The 14,870-nt window shown below is 35.7% G+C and overlaps 1 protein-coding gene across 1 annotated transcript in view; it reads right to left on the minus strand.

Annotated features, from left to right (window-relative positions):
• cntfr (ciliary neurotrophic factor receptor) overlaps positions 1–14,323 on the minus strand; it is a 198,987-nt gene extending 184,664 nt beyond the window's left edge. Inside the window, exon 1 of the mRNA XM_088628780.1 lies at positions 14,178–14,323. The gene's annotated coding sequence lies outside the window, so the exon portion shown is untranslated. The remainder of the gene's footprint in view (positions 1–14,177) is intronic.
• Between the last annotated feature and the right edge of the window lie 547 nt (positions 14,324–14,870).

A 14,870-nucleotide genomic window follows, 5' to 3' on the forward strand; every position in this document is an offset into this window, starting at 1 on the left:
GTATGTTTAATGAATCTATTATGATGACAATGCTTGTACAGTATGTGCCTTTGCTTAAGAGAAAGCTTTGTGGCAATGTTTGGAGAGTTTGGGTCTATCTTTGGTAATATCTGTGTTGACGTGACAGAATGAGTAACAGACAGAAATGTTGTCTGCTGTCTTGTGTATGTGTTTAAAGCAGCTTCCCAAAATTTTGGTTCTTTAACTAAGTCTGGTTAAACAGTTCAGCTAATACTGTGTTGCTGTTTCACATTAGTAAGCGAATCTTGCAATATGTTCAGTTGAACATTGTTGTGTAATATCAAGATCAACATTTCAGTGGATTGCCTTTGGGGCTTATAACAAAAGTATTCTATTATTTTGTTATTGTAAAGGACATATAATAATTCATATTGTATTTTATTCATTTGTCTGTATTCAACAATATAACAGAGAAGAGAAAAAGGTCTTAGTCTTTTGCAGTCTACATTCTGACAATGTAAGAATAAAAAGTTAGCTATGGCTTTTAACCTCTTAAGCTTGTCAGTAAGCTTAAGGACCTTAAAAGATTAGCCTGGAAGAGCCTGGCATGGTAAGAACAATTCACACATAATGATAATAATTGTACTTGATGAATGGTGCACAAACCAAATGGCATATTTAAGAAAATACCTAACAAATATTTCATACACTATAAATTCCAATCACACAGAACATTTGGCATGCTTAAAGATGGCCTCATTTTTACTTTTGTCTTTATTTTACAAGGAAGTTACCTGGAGAGCTTTCTCTTACTACATTGGAAGAGATGCCACTTGCAGATTGAAATGTAAGAAAACAAAATCTTGTTTCAGGATTTCAGCAAGAAAGTATCACTAGAGAAAGCATCTTCCATGGCATAGCAAAAAACCTTGAATTCTGTATTTTCCTATTTGCAGCCTTATTTACTAAATATGGCCAAGGCCATATTTTGTTCATATTATATTAGACGAAAAAAGCCCTGTTTATTACAAGCAGTTTGTTCAAATGTGAATAACCCCCCAAAAAACCCTATGATAACAGAAATAAATATTTCATAAAGTCAGGCTTGTGATTTAAGCTTAACACCAGCACCCATAGAAATCTTGTTTTAAAATGTGTCATGTAGTGTACAAGTAAGGCTAAATTTAAGTTCTGAAAGTTAATGGGTGTCACCTTCAGTTTCTTTGTAATCTGGACGGTATCTCACTCGAATGAACATCTGAAGGATATACTGTAACACGGTCTGCTGTCTTTGTGTGGAAGCTGTAGCAGTGAGCTTCTGACTTCTAAAATTTAGTGTTCAAACATACAAGAAAGTATAAGTCTAAGAAAGGTACTGCATCTCAGAAAAAAATAGCAATACAAATAACATTGGATAATTTATTTACTGAAGTGGACAATTCTTTGAATACTTAATGATTTCTTCTGGGAATCAGACAGAATCCTGGACAGCAGGAATGGTCTTGTCTTGTTTTAGGTGTTCTTCTGTAGGAGTCTCCAGTGGTGAACATCTCGAGTGGTGGAGGGGGGATTATGTTGTATTTTCTACTTATATTTAAAATTATTTTTAGAAAGCAGAAGAGAATGCTGAACAGATTTTAAAATAGACTTTACCATTGTTGATGGCTTTAATGTGCCACACATGCAATTGAAAGTTAGAAGGGATGATGAAGAACTGTACACAAATGTGTGTAGTTGTTTCAGAGTTCTAATTGGACAGCTTACATTTTTGTTAAAGAGACGTTGCACCAGAGTTGCTGAAAATGTGCAGTACATAGACACAATGCCCAAAAGGTTTTACTCATACCCAGGATGGCCATGATGAACATTAATAAGACCGTGAAATTAGATTCATATAAAATTACTTAATGCCTTATTTCTGGATTTAACTAATGCATTTGTATGAAAACTCATACAAGTGTTAAACGACATTTCAATAAGTTTATGCCATATTGTATATTGAGTATTTGATTTTTCTTTCTAAAACCCATCTCAGGCAAAGATGCTGCTCAGTGTTTATATAGAAAGCAGAGGACTGGTTTAGTGACACGCACTAGCTAACAGTCCTAATCAGCTGCACAGCCTCCACCTCTGAGCAATAAAAAGAGATAAATCATGACCAATCTCTTCACCTGACTAAATCCTAAGTCATTACCTCACAAGGCGGGGCTGCTTTTGCTTAGTGAAGCAAAGCATTTCCTAATGATTTTCCCTCCCAGGCATGATTGAGGTGTGGGGAGGAATTGGGGGTGAAGTTCTTTTCACTTACTGGAATGGGAACCAAGAAGAGGTTGTGAACGTATTCCAAGTCTGAAATCCCTAGCTGCACACAGCATATTCAAGGGGCAGAAGCTGTTATGCTGCCACAATACCACCTGAATGTTTCTATGGAGAGCTACAGTATAACCTCTCTTAGATGTTACGTAACTCCACTCAATCCACAGTTTGAAGGAAACTCACCTCTCTCACTGAAAACAGACATACTGTACTGTCTTCCTGAGTCTGTCATATCTCTTCTCCAGTGCACACTAACTCAGCTACTGTAATACATTTGTCAAAATTCACACTTTATTTGGATTACTGACATTACTGTTAAATAAGCAATAGAAAAATTGCATCTCTTAACATATCATTTAGCTAAGTTACTGTCAGGAGCAGTTCTTTCCGGGCCCTATGCGGACGACACGATCCGGAAGGTGAAGAAACAATAGGGAAAAATATCATGCAGGAGTGGGTCAGGAGACAGGGGTGCGTGTCCGAAGTGAGCAGGTGTCCAGGGGAAGTGAGTCCGGGGCAAACAATCCAAGCATAAATCCAAAAGGGAAATCCAAAATAGGAGGCAGAGTCCAAGACCAGGGGATCCATCCAAAGTAATTTAAAAAACCAGAACCGGGTCGGGACCGGCGGGACAGGGAATCAGGAACAGGAAACTAAAACCATAACGGAGCCAGATGCAGCAAGACCCCGGGCTCTCACGAAACGGGATTCAATGAGAAGCCCCGGGCAAACGCCTGCGTCTGGCTTTAAAGGTGGAACTAAAGAGGGGCTGGAATAAGAACAGGTGTGGGAATCGGACAGAACGAGGAAGGGCTGGAGCGCCCTTAAGAGGAGGAGTAACGATCGTGACAGTTACCTATTGATGATACCTATTACTGTGCTTTGTGTTTATAAAATTTTGTCTGAATAAAATCTAGACTAAAAAAAGGGACTAAAAATACTTCTACCCCCATAACAAATTATTTTTGCTCACTTAGTTTGTGTTCTGGATGTCAACATAGAGGGGAAGAGAAAAGCAGCTTTTTTCGAATTATTCTTTAAAGGCTGTGCCTATGTTGTTCTAATGTGCCAAATAAAAATAATATTATTAAAACTGTTAATCTCCACCATATATTAATGATATAATAATTAAAATACCATTGAATATACAAAATCAAACTGACTTTATTTATTTTAATTAGATGATTTTTAAGATCAATACCGTATGTATTTATACATAAGACAGTAACTGAAGATTTTGTTTGAAACACTGCCTATCCATTGCCAAAAAAATCACTATGAATGCTTATTACATTACTTAAGATAATTATTGTGATTAAAGTGCTTCTTTTGCTTTATGACCCAGTACATGATGTTTTTTTATTATAACTATTTTTCTTTCTTTAAAGGTCTTTCCTTATTCATGCTCAGAACCTATGTTGTCTGTTTGCCTTTTCAAATTGTGGTTCTCAGCAAAGGAGTACAGAGGTTAACGGATCACCATCACTGATTAGGGTTAGGGTAGCGCATTGTGAATCTATGGAGTGAGAGTGGATCTGTGCTTAGTAATCCAAGTGCTTTCTACTTCAAAAGATTGCTCTTCAAAAGAAAAAATGGCATAGAAATGAGTAGAGTAAAATTATCTTTATACACATGAAAATATCATGCCTCAGAAATAATTACAACAGATTTAAAAAAAAACAACAGCTTTGGCAAAATATAGTAGTGATTGAAAAGTAAAAATATAGGCATTGTGATGTCCTACTAAAAATATCTTCTTCATTAAGGTTGGCTTTTCTGTGTAATTACTTCAAATTTATCTAAAGCCAGTGGTCAGGCTACATGATACAAAGTTTAAACAATTAAGTGTTACCATGTCCTTCTGCATCCCCCATGGCAGAATTGAAGTATACACGTTGAACAAAATTCTGAACACTATGAAAAACTGCATTTCATGCAGGGTGTTAACATCACTGCCGTATTTATATTGCTGCATAAGGCACTCTGTTCAGGGTAAATTGCCCGGAACCATATTTTACAAAACACGGGCACCCAACCTGTCATTGCTATTAAATTATTATGTCTTTAATGCAGTCTTGTCAACTGCCATAAGTTTTACAGCCAAACACTCATTTGCTCCTATCAATCCTGTATTACTTTCCCAATTAATCTGGGTCCCTATTTCTAGTCATTATTTTAAAAGACTGAAATGGGACTACGGTGTTTTAACAGCAATTAATTAGTTTGGTTTTCCGTCATCTACCACCAACGTAGTGTATTTTTGAAAATCCGCTTGTTTAAGTACTTCAAAAAGGAGCAATCTACTGTTTATCCTGTTCTTCAGTCTCAAAAGTCTGTGTTTAATTGGGTTCACATGTCTTCAGTAATGACTTTTCTATATGTGATATGAATCATATTTAGTATGGTGTTAGTACCATAAAATTCCACTCAACAGCAAAATGATCTACATTGCAAACTACAATGTATTTATGATATAATTTAAGCTCATTAATGTGCCTTAAATTCAACAAATCATATTTAATGCCTTGAGGCATTGTCTAGTCCATTACATTTGCAAATAATAGTGAATAAACTACGATTATTCATCATCACTGAAAGGGTCATTTTATAAGTGGAAATAACTGAAAGAAGAAACAAAGAGTAATGCTGGCTGTGGCAATAAAATAAGTTAGGGTTTGGTCTGCTTTTCATTCATTTTATTGCAGATTTACAAACAATTCCTCAGTTTATTAGTTTTCAAAGGTAAATAATGGGAAGGTTCAATTCATATGTTCACAAATTCTTTATTAGATATAAAAAGGTAATTACAAATATAGCGAAACCAAAGTGTTTTAAGCATTTTGTGTAAAAACAGGATGAGGTAAATGTGACCAATAGGGTTTAAACGTCATAACCTTAAGAAAGTAAAATCTTTTAAAAATATATGATCTCTTAAAATGTACTTATGTCCATTAATGTGTTTAATTCATTATAGTGCTTGAATTTTCAATATATGGTGTCTCTATAACTAATTGAAATGTTGGTGAACATTATTAATGCTGGGATTTTACTTTTATTTGTCTTTTCTTGTCTTCAAATAAAAATATATATTATTATAGTAACTAGAACCATTTGTCTCCTAAGCTTATGACGGCCCTTGATTCTTTAATCACAACATATGTAATAAATACATTTACATTCAGTAAAAACAATAGTAAGACACAATTTTAAAATAATGAATCTATAACATTAGCTTTGCTTTCCATCAAATACAAAACACACCCTCTCATCTTATCTCAATAGAGCTTTCACCCAGGAAAGGAAGTGCGCCTGTATATTATGGCCAGCAGCCATATCACTCTGCAACTGACAACTGGCAGTCCACTGAAGCTAAGCAGGTGTGAGCCTGGTCAGTACCTGGATAGGAGAACTCCTGGGAAACACTAAGGTTGCTGCTGGAACAGGTGTTAGTGGGGCCAGCAGGGGGGCGCTCACCCTACTGTCAATGTGGGTCCTAATGCCCCAGTATAGTGATGGGGACACTATACTGTAAACAGGCGCCGTTCTTCAGATGAGACGTCCTGACTCTCTGTAGTTATTAAAAATCCCAGGGCGTTTCTCAAAAAGAGTAGGGGTGTAACCTCGGCGTCCTGGCCAAATTTCCCATTGGCCCTTACCAATCATGGCCTCCTAATAAACCCCATCTATGAATTGGCTTCATTACTCTGTTCTCCTCCTCACTGAGAGCTGATGTGTGGTGAGTGTTCTGGCACACTATGGCTGCCGTCGCCTCATCCAGGTGGATGCTGCACATTGGTGGTGGTGGAGGGGAGTCCCCATTACCTGTAAAGCGCTCTGAGTGGAGTGTCCAGAAAAGCGCTATATAAGTGTTAGCAATTATTATATTGCCTTTCAAAAAAGAACAGCAAAACTAGAGCATGAAAATCCTGGCAGTTCATAAAACTTTAGATAGCAGTTTGGAATAATAGAGATCCGGACCCGAGGGATCATCAGTTTCAATCCCATGTAGGGTGTTGTTATTGTACCCTTGAGAAAGGTGTTTCATTCATTTCTTTTCAGGTCATTACTGCAATCAGGAATTTGTTTTCAACTAATCTATTTAGCTTAATAATTAAAACCTGCAGTTTACATTCACTGATATTTTATTCTTTCTTTCCCTCATCATTCAAATTCCCCATCTGCTGTTTTGCTGTGTCTTTCTGGAGGTGATAGAGAACACTTACTGTATGCTCCCATAAACTGATAACTCAGCAACACTTGATTTAACATCTCTGTATGCAGAATGACAGCAGACAACTGCCGGCAAAAACAGCCACTATATCTGTTCGGAACAGTGTCACACAGGTGGAAAGACAGGCAACAGAAGAACCTTAGAGTTTATGAGTGGTATGTTAGTGTGATACTATGAAATGCATTTGTGGACATCTTTTTTCATTTTCCTGAAGGGAGAGAAGTAACCATAACCATTAATAATCAGTGTTATCTTTTGACAAAAGAGTAAACATTTCCAAGACTTGAATTTTTTTGTAGTAGGAACTGGCTTTTCCTTGTTTTCCAAAAGAAAAAAAAATGGTCGGTCATAAAATAGCTAAAAGCACTACACACACACTCACCTCCAAATAATTTATAATTTTATCCTTATATGGAATAATAATTTCAGGTTATTAATAATAATCCAGAGTTATTAAATGAGATGTTTGAACACTCTGTATCTAAATTGGAGAACACTGCTGGAACTTAGTTTTGCTTTAATTTTTTTACAGTAGATAAAGTAAAGGACCATGAGTTCTCTGTGCTTTTCTGTTTTCAGCTGTTTTGACAACAGTACCTCAACAAAGTCATGTCAGTGACTATAAGCCATTACTTTAGAGATTAACCAAAACATTTGCTGAAGACTCGCTAAATTATAGTATTGCAGTTATCACATTTTGAAATGCATATAATGCACTACAAGCACTGAGCTCGGTCCTGCCATTAAAAAGAAAGCAGTGTGTTAGATTTAAAGTGTACCATTGCACCCCTAGTGGATGCTTGTTCTGGCCAGTGTTCTTTTTGAAACTTTATGCCCTGTGTCTTTCACTCTTTACAAATGCAACAGGGAAAAACGGTGATTCCTACAGGCAGTGTTGCCTTTCCCTGTATCTCTTCATACAGCAGACATCACAGTGATAAAACTGAAGAGCAGGTTTAATCTGTGATTTCTTAATCTGCAGGTTTAATCTGTGATTTCTTATCTTGAAAAAATTGTAAAACATCTTGCCAAGCAGAGTATGCATACCCGTCTCAACCCAGAGCAAAACTTTGAACATATTCCATGTTAAAGCACATGCGTGAATTAAGTATGTTAATATGATTGGGTCATAGATGTTACCTGGTGAGAAACCTTTAGTTTTCAAGGTATAACAATAGAACATTTTAAATCTGAACAGATTATGAGAAATAGTCGTGGCAGGTTGGGTTTAAATGTTTAAATATTTGCCTTTTTGTCTGCAGATAAATGCCTGCACACTCACAGATGGTTTTTATTTGCAATTAATTCAGACATTTATCCATTCGTTTCCTCCTCTTTTTCCTTTTTTAAAAAAATACTTTAATGGCATTTGGTTCCTTTCCAGTTGCTTTACTGTACAGTAGAAAACAGGTTTTAAGAAAGTCTTAATCTGCACGACTATCATTGACAACAAGGGACCCATTAGATTCATGCTGTTCTTCAATCCTGCATTGATTTACTCTTATCTTCACAAGTAACAATACCTGTACATGTAAAAGACATGTTCTTTGAACTTGATGAGTGTGACTGAAAGAAATTTACTGCTGAGAGATGTAATTAAATCACAAACACACTTGTGCTTGTACAGTAAACCATACCAAAAGAACTATAATTGACCTATGATTAGTTATGGGTATAACTATTTCCAAAACTACTAATTGACTTTGATTTTGTTTACATCCAATAATCCTTTTAATCTTTTAACTTCCAACAATCCCACTGAGTGGGATTTGTTACCAAAGCTGTTACCAAATTTAATTTGGTAATTTGTTACCAAAAGGCAAATATAAGGAGATACAGGCTGTTGAAATCTTTCTATTTGCAATATTAAAAAATCCCAGGTAGAGTCTCTACTTCAACATATGTAAAAACATGTTACAATTGAGAATGTTTCATTTTTTATTTTTGACACAGGACTTCTTTGAGAGAGTGAAGCCTTTAGATCACAAATGAGAACAAAACTCCTCAGTTTTGCAAAATACTTTCAACAACATAGGAGGTGAGAGGTTGCTATGGTGACAGATGATAAAGGACAACCGCAGGACAGAAAGAATGAAAAATAAGCTCTAACTTTAAATTGCGAATCTTCTCAAAAGCTACCAAGACAGCAAGATGGTTCCTTTTTTCTGGTCTTTTCATTTGTTTTGTTTTTTTCGGTAAAATGCTGGTGAACCTTTCATTATAGTTTACTCATTTGTTAGTTGCTGGTTTTTATTTCAAATCCCCTGAAGTGGATTTAATTCCTTCTCTTTGATTAATCTTATTTAAACCAAATGCTTTTAATCCTCCTTTCACATCTGATTATTGAATTAGGAAAATATACTTTAGAAATATAATAAATAAGTGACTACTATTCACATGCTATATCTGTAAGATATGCTTTTGAAAGTGCTGGGCTAATTCTTCTTTAGCATTCTACAAAATATTTTCTACATATTAAAAACATACCCATTTACTTTCCCTTTCTTCCTGTGAAATGTTTATATATGTAAGTGAAAACAAAGGTTTGCAGCTGGATCTTACTTTTTTTGACAAATGTGGTGCCTTTTTCAAGAGCTGTTCCTTAAATATTTGAGAAGGAGAGCTGGCAACATTGCCCACCACTGGTAGCAGGGGGGATCTTGCTGAAATCTCCACAGATTCAGGAAATCCTTCCTGTGAGAGCGTTCCTATTTAGAATGGGGGAATCAGTCTTGTTGAGTTTTTTTGTTGTAAATATTTTTTCTTGATAATTTCTGAGAAAATGGAGCATTTTGGGAATACTTTTACTTTATGTACTGTAGGAAAGACACTCACTCAGATCTCCGTGTTTAAATCTATGATTTAAAGACTAGAATTTCCTGTTCTAGTGTAGAAACAAGTAGCCTGTATTATATACAGTATATATCCCAGCGTCATATTTCTGTTAAAAGTGGGACAGAAGGATAAACTGCAAGTATAGTGCAGATGCATTTTTTTACCACATACACAGGTATTTGATGCTTTTTAATGTGATAACTTATCAACTCCAAAGGCCCCTGGGAGTTTACAGGTCCTAGGAGACTGTATTGGCTGTTTGAGATATGGAAGGAGAGGGCATTTAAGATTAATTGTAAAGTTGATTTATGCATAGTCAACAGAAAAAACAACAACATCAACAACAACCTACTTTTAAACTGATAAAGAAAGTCCTGTTCTTCCTCCTGGAATCCTAGAATGACATTTTATACAGCGTACCGAGAGACATTAAAAACACAACAAATGAAATTGGTTCCCACTGTATCTTCATTTCTTGCATTTTTGATTTCACTCAGTATATATTGTATACTCCATTTATAATTCCCTAAAAAAAATCACAACAACACATTTAGCATTTATTCTGTGTATGCAAATTAAATAGGAAGCTAGTCTATATCATTATTCTTCCAAATACATTAAACATAGGAAGCTACAGTATATGCTTCTTTAAAAAATTAAGACTTAATAATAATCATGTGTTAAAACTGAATTCAACAACCTGTCTTCATCTTCTGCATTTTTATAGTAAAGAATACGAGCTCTGTAGTATAAAACAGAAGTTCAGCTTTTAGAATTTCAGATTGTTCTTGAACAATCAAGGTACAGTATGAGCTCTAGTTTTTGTATCATTTCTTGGTGCCACACCATGCCCATTTAACATTTACTCTGAACATTCACTCTTTATACTGAAATGGGTGTTCAGTCCAGTGCGCTTCATGAAAGGGCAGAATGCAAGTGCAAAGTTCTTTGTTACTGTTATGACGGTATGCTTCAGTTCAACTCTGAAAATGTGTAATATGGAAGGCAAACATTAGGGCCAAAAGTTTGGCAAAGACAGAGCACTTTGGCAAAATGCAGATGCAACTGCCTCATCATTTTTAATAGAACGGACCCATTCCGACTGAAATGTATCTCCTTCCATTTTATAAATAAGCCTGGATTTTCAAGGCAAAGTCCAACTATATTAATAATTACAGCATTTGTTGACAAAATAAAGTAAATATAAAGCTTTATTATAACAACAAAATTCTCCTTATGCTTGCAGAGGCAGAAAGCTGTAAAGCTTTTCAAAACGGAACATCCAATTGGCCTGTGTGATTTATTTATTTTTTCCTCTTCCTTTTAATGGAAATATAAAAGCTCACATTGATTAGTGTTTAAGGAATGCCAGTTAATAGATTAAAAGCACACAGTGGCCAGCAAAAACTCTGCACCCCCACTGTTCAGTTACAAGACATTCTTTTGTAGATGATGCTAATTATTATAATGATTGTCACTCTCTTTTCAGTTTTCATTTATCAGAATGAACAAAGTCAGGTGAACAAAGCTGAGCAACTTTTAAAAGGTTATTGTGCACTTCAGAAGAATACCACTGAGGAGCACTCACTTTTTATACACTTTGTAATTAATTCATATTTACATACTGTATACACACAATTACGTATAGATGTAAACAATTTTATCCATTGTGCAGTTAAATAGTATTCCCCAGCCTATTAATCAAAGAGCATGTGGTAAAAAAAGATAACCAGTATGTAAACCTACAATAAGTTCAAGAACATGTATAAGTTTTGCACATTAGAAGGTTGGAGAGCTGAACAGATTGACTAATTGATTTATACAGGTAGCTAACTTTTACTGCATGTACAATATTAATGGTTCCTTCAATAGTGCATCATAAGTTAGTACATCCGTCCTTATTGATGTATTCTAAGTTAATGTTTTTCCAGTTTAATTTTAAGTTACAGCCTGCTAAAACTTAAAAACATAAAAACAGAATGTCAGTCTGTCTTGAGACTCAAATGTGAGGATCACATATTTCTAAACTTTGATCTGTCTTTGCGAAGTTGCAATTTATGCAGATGGGATTTCAGTCAAAGTATGTGGTCAGTGAAACCCGCTTCTGTAGAGGAATTTGTTTCAATTCAAGATGTTTTGTCCACTGCAGTTTGCAAAGCACTGTGTCCTAAAGGAAACACCTTCAAATTGAAATGTTGACCCATGTTATTATTGTGATTTAAACTCCTTATTATCATTTTCACTAACTGAATAACTTTTACCTGGTACAGACATAAATAAGTTAAGTTTCCTTTTTGCTTTGAACAAACATCATGCTGTTGTTTTCAGTATTATTTGTGTATTTTCACAAATTGTATTTCAAAATAAATAATTTCACAACGAAATGGCCAGGCTAGGATTTCTAATACATTTAAACCATTCAGAATGTGCTTGAATCTATAGCTGTGAGCAAGCATGCACTAAAAAAAGTTAGCATTTCATTAGTGTCTCAGTAAATTCTGCAGACAACATAGCTTGCTGTTTAATCATTTATCTTTCATGGTATCCTGTATATTCAAACATTTCAGACTGCTTGATTGCTTATTTATTTATAGAATGGCTGAGAAAAAAATGCTTATCATGCAAATAGATGGGTACAAATGTTATCAATTGCTCTGCATTGTACTTTCATAATCCTTTTAAAATGACTATGCAATTATACATTACATTACAGAGGACTGATTGAATATTTGTTTTCATACCTATAGGATAATTTAGATTCATTTATTTTCTATGTTAAATGTCTACGGTCAACAAGTCATCAAAATGAGTCTCAAAACAGATTCAAAGTATTCACAGAGGAACAGTGTGCAAGTCATTACAAAAGTTATACAATGCAAATAAGATGGAACAATGCAGAAGTGAAGCAGACCATATATGCCGAAATAGACCGAACTGACCAATAGTTGTAAAGATTTAATTATGATAGATAATGTTTAATTTGCTGTAAGGGTGTCTGTTCTATGTGAAAAAGACAAAGCATTCCTATCCGCGAAAAATGACTTCATAAAATTCATGGAGGATAATAATTAAACCATTTTCATTGTTGCTTTTTTATTATTAGGCCTTTCCAATAATAAAAATAGATATTTCTTGTAAGCTCTATATGGGACAGCTATCATGGAAAGCATTCCCAATCCTCTGACCACCAGCTTTCAATTTGTATAGTTTGTGTATCTAGGGGAGAGAAACATCAGCTCCCCCTTACTTCTGTGATCAACCGAAATCGGACATCTGTTTAGTGATGTTTATGTAAGGAATAAGTAAGCTAAGGGAAATATTATGGTAGTTTTATTTTACCCTCTTTTTTTGTTTAAATCAAAAACAAAAGGAAAAAAACGTACTGAGCTTTAAGACATGATGAATGCTCTTCCACTAGCTTTGCTTACACCTTAAAAGAGTTTCCCCCTCAGCCCTGCAAAACCCAGGTGCAACTGAAAAACACATTGCTTTTCTTTTCACAGTTAAATGAAGAAACAAAATCTCCACAAGTTGGTTTCCAGCTTAGTACTCAATACACGGGGCACTGACAAACTTCCAGAGCCACATCCTCATACTTCATGTTAAGTTCTCGTCATAAATCAAGTATTTACTGGAAACACTTCGGGGCAATTATACTGTTATCCGCAGGTAGTCTGACTTGTGTATCTTTTGACTTTTGATGTTAAAAATGGCAGAAAAATAACATTGAGGTGATCTAGCCACAAGAGCTACCAGGGGGTGGTGTGTTTCTTGTCAGCTGTAAACTCCAGCCGGAAAAAATCTCCTTTTTTTAAAAGGGTGTCCTGCACCTTTTCAAGCATAATCTTCAACAAGGCATGAAACAACGAGCCATTAAGGCAATGACAAATGCCTTTCTTGCAGTCCTGACTTCCCTTTGAAGTTTATATTTACAGGCTAAACGCTTTTAGAAAGGACTGGCAAACTGTCCAGTACCAGTACTTCGGAGAAGGAAGAGGGGTGCCAATAAGCACATTGCACCCTATTAGGAAGCCTGTGTTTCCCTCACACCCCATGATCTGAATGCAAGTTTTATTTTCGGAATTAATGAATCTCGTGGAAATGAAACCCTCCTTGAAGAGGGATAGACAGAGAGGGAAGGGGAGGAAAAGAAGAAGCAGCCAAAGATGAGAATGAAGAAAAGGAGAAGTGAGAGAAATAATAGCAAAAGAGAAAAAAAGGATTTCCGCTAAAACTAATCAATCAGGAATTTATAATAGCTTCCATGCAGAAGTGCTGACACTGGGTCACCGGTTCCTGTGACCCTTATGCAAGGGCAGAGCCTGAGAAAGAGAAAGAGATAACAGAATCCTAAGCTAATTGTCCAGCCAGTGTCAGTGCTTTCAATGCATTCCACTTTCACTCTAACTCATTTTTTTCCTTTCTCTTTCAAGCAACTCCTTTCTATCATTCTCGGCTAGCATGAATTGCATTTTCTCTCAAAACACCCTCCAACATCCATCGGCACATGTGCACTGTTTGGCTCATCAGTGGGAAAAATGCTTGTGAATGCAAAGAATATACGCGCATCCCTCTGCATGAGTCCTTCCCACATAAAATACATTAGGGATAGATATATTTTTACATGCATTAAGCATTAAAATGAAATCAATATTAATTAGAAATGAAAAACATTCACTGTCTTCAAACTCTCTCTCATTCTCTCTGTCTCGTGCAGCCAGATACAGGAAAAAAAGGTTAGCATCTCCTTGCGAAAAATGACTGCAAATCTTTTTTCCTAGGGATCAGAAACTATCCCAGCAGAGCAGTAAGAAAATCAGATCCTGGTACTCACTTAAAATGCTTAAGCTTGCTCCTCTCTTGTCGTTCTCTGTGGTCGTGAGCTCCAATACAAAAAGTTGCCAGTGCGATCAGTGCTATTGCTGTGCTTTAACCAGCAGCTTGCTCTGCACTGGCTAGGGGATTAAAGCACTTTTAAACTCACACAGGCACCCCATGTGACCAGGAGAAGTCATTGGTGAGGGCTCAGGAATAAATTATGAGCCGAGCCGAGCATGCACCCCCTAGCCACTGTTTCGGGAAGTGTATGCTTTAAAAATACACACGCTCAGAGATCCTTGTCTAAGGACTTGCTAGAGGCTCTACAACAGAAGAATGAGGATGATATTATGTGATTGTTTTTCATCTTTCTTATGTACTGCTGAATGCTAGCAATTGGGAAGACTGTCTATGAAGTTCTCAGCTGGAAATTGTCCTTCATAGGTGTTCCATGGTTTTACACACCTCTATAAATACATGCGTACTTCAGTTATTACAAGTAGATTATTGGGCTGTTTTAATTTGTTTAAATTTATTATTTTATCCACATATAGAATGCAATTGACAAGAAGCTGTTTACTGAATTAGAAAACCAAATGAGTGGAAAAAATCATCAGAGAATGAAGCTGTGTGCAAACCATATATTTTCAATTTTCAAAAATATACTTTACTTGATATGTTAGAGTGATCGCAGTGGGAAGGAATTAAA

The sequence above is a fragment of the Lepisosteus platostomus genome, chromosome 4 (genome assembly GCF_059453375.1).
Source record: "Lepisosteus platostomus isolate fLepPlt1 chromosome 4, fLepPlt1.hap1, whole genome shotgun sequence".
In the NCBI taxonomy this organism is placed as follows: Eukaryota; Metazoa; Chordata; class Actinopteri; order Semionotiformes; family Lepisosteidae; genus Lepisosteus; species Lepisosteus platostomus.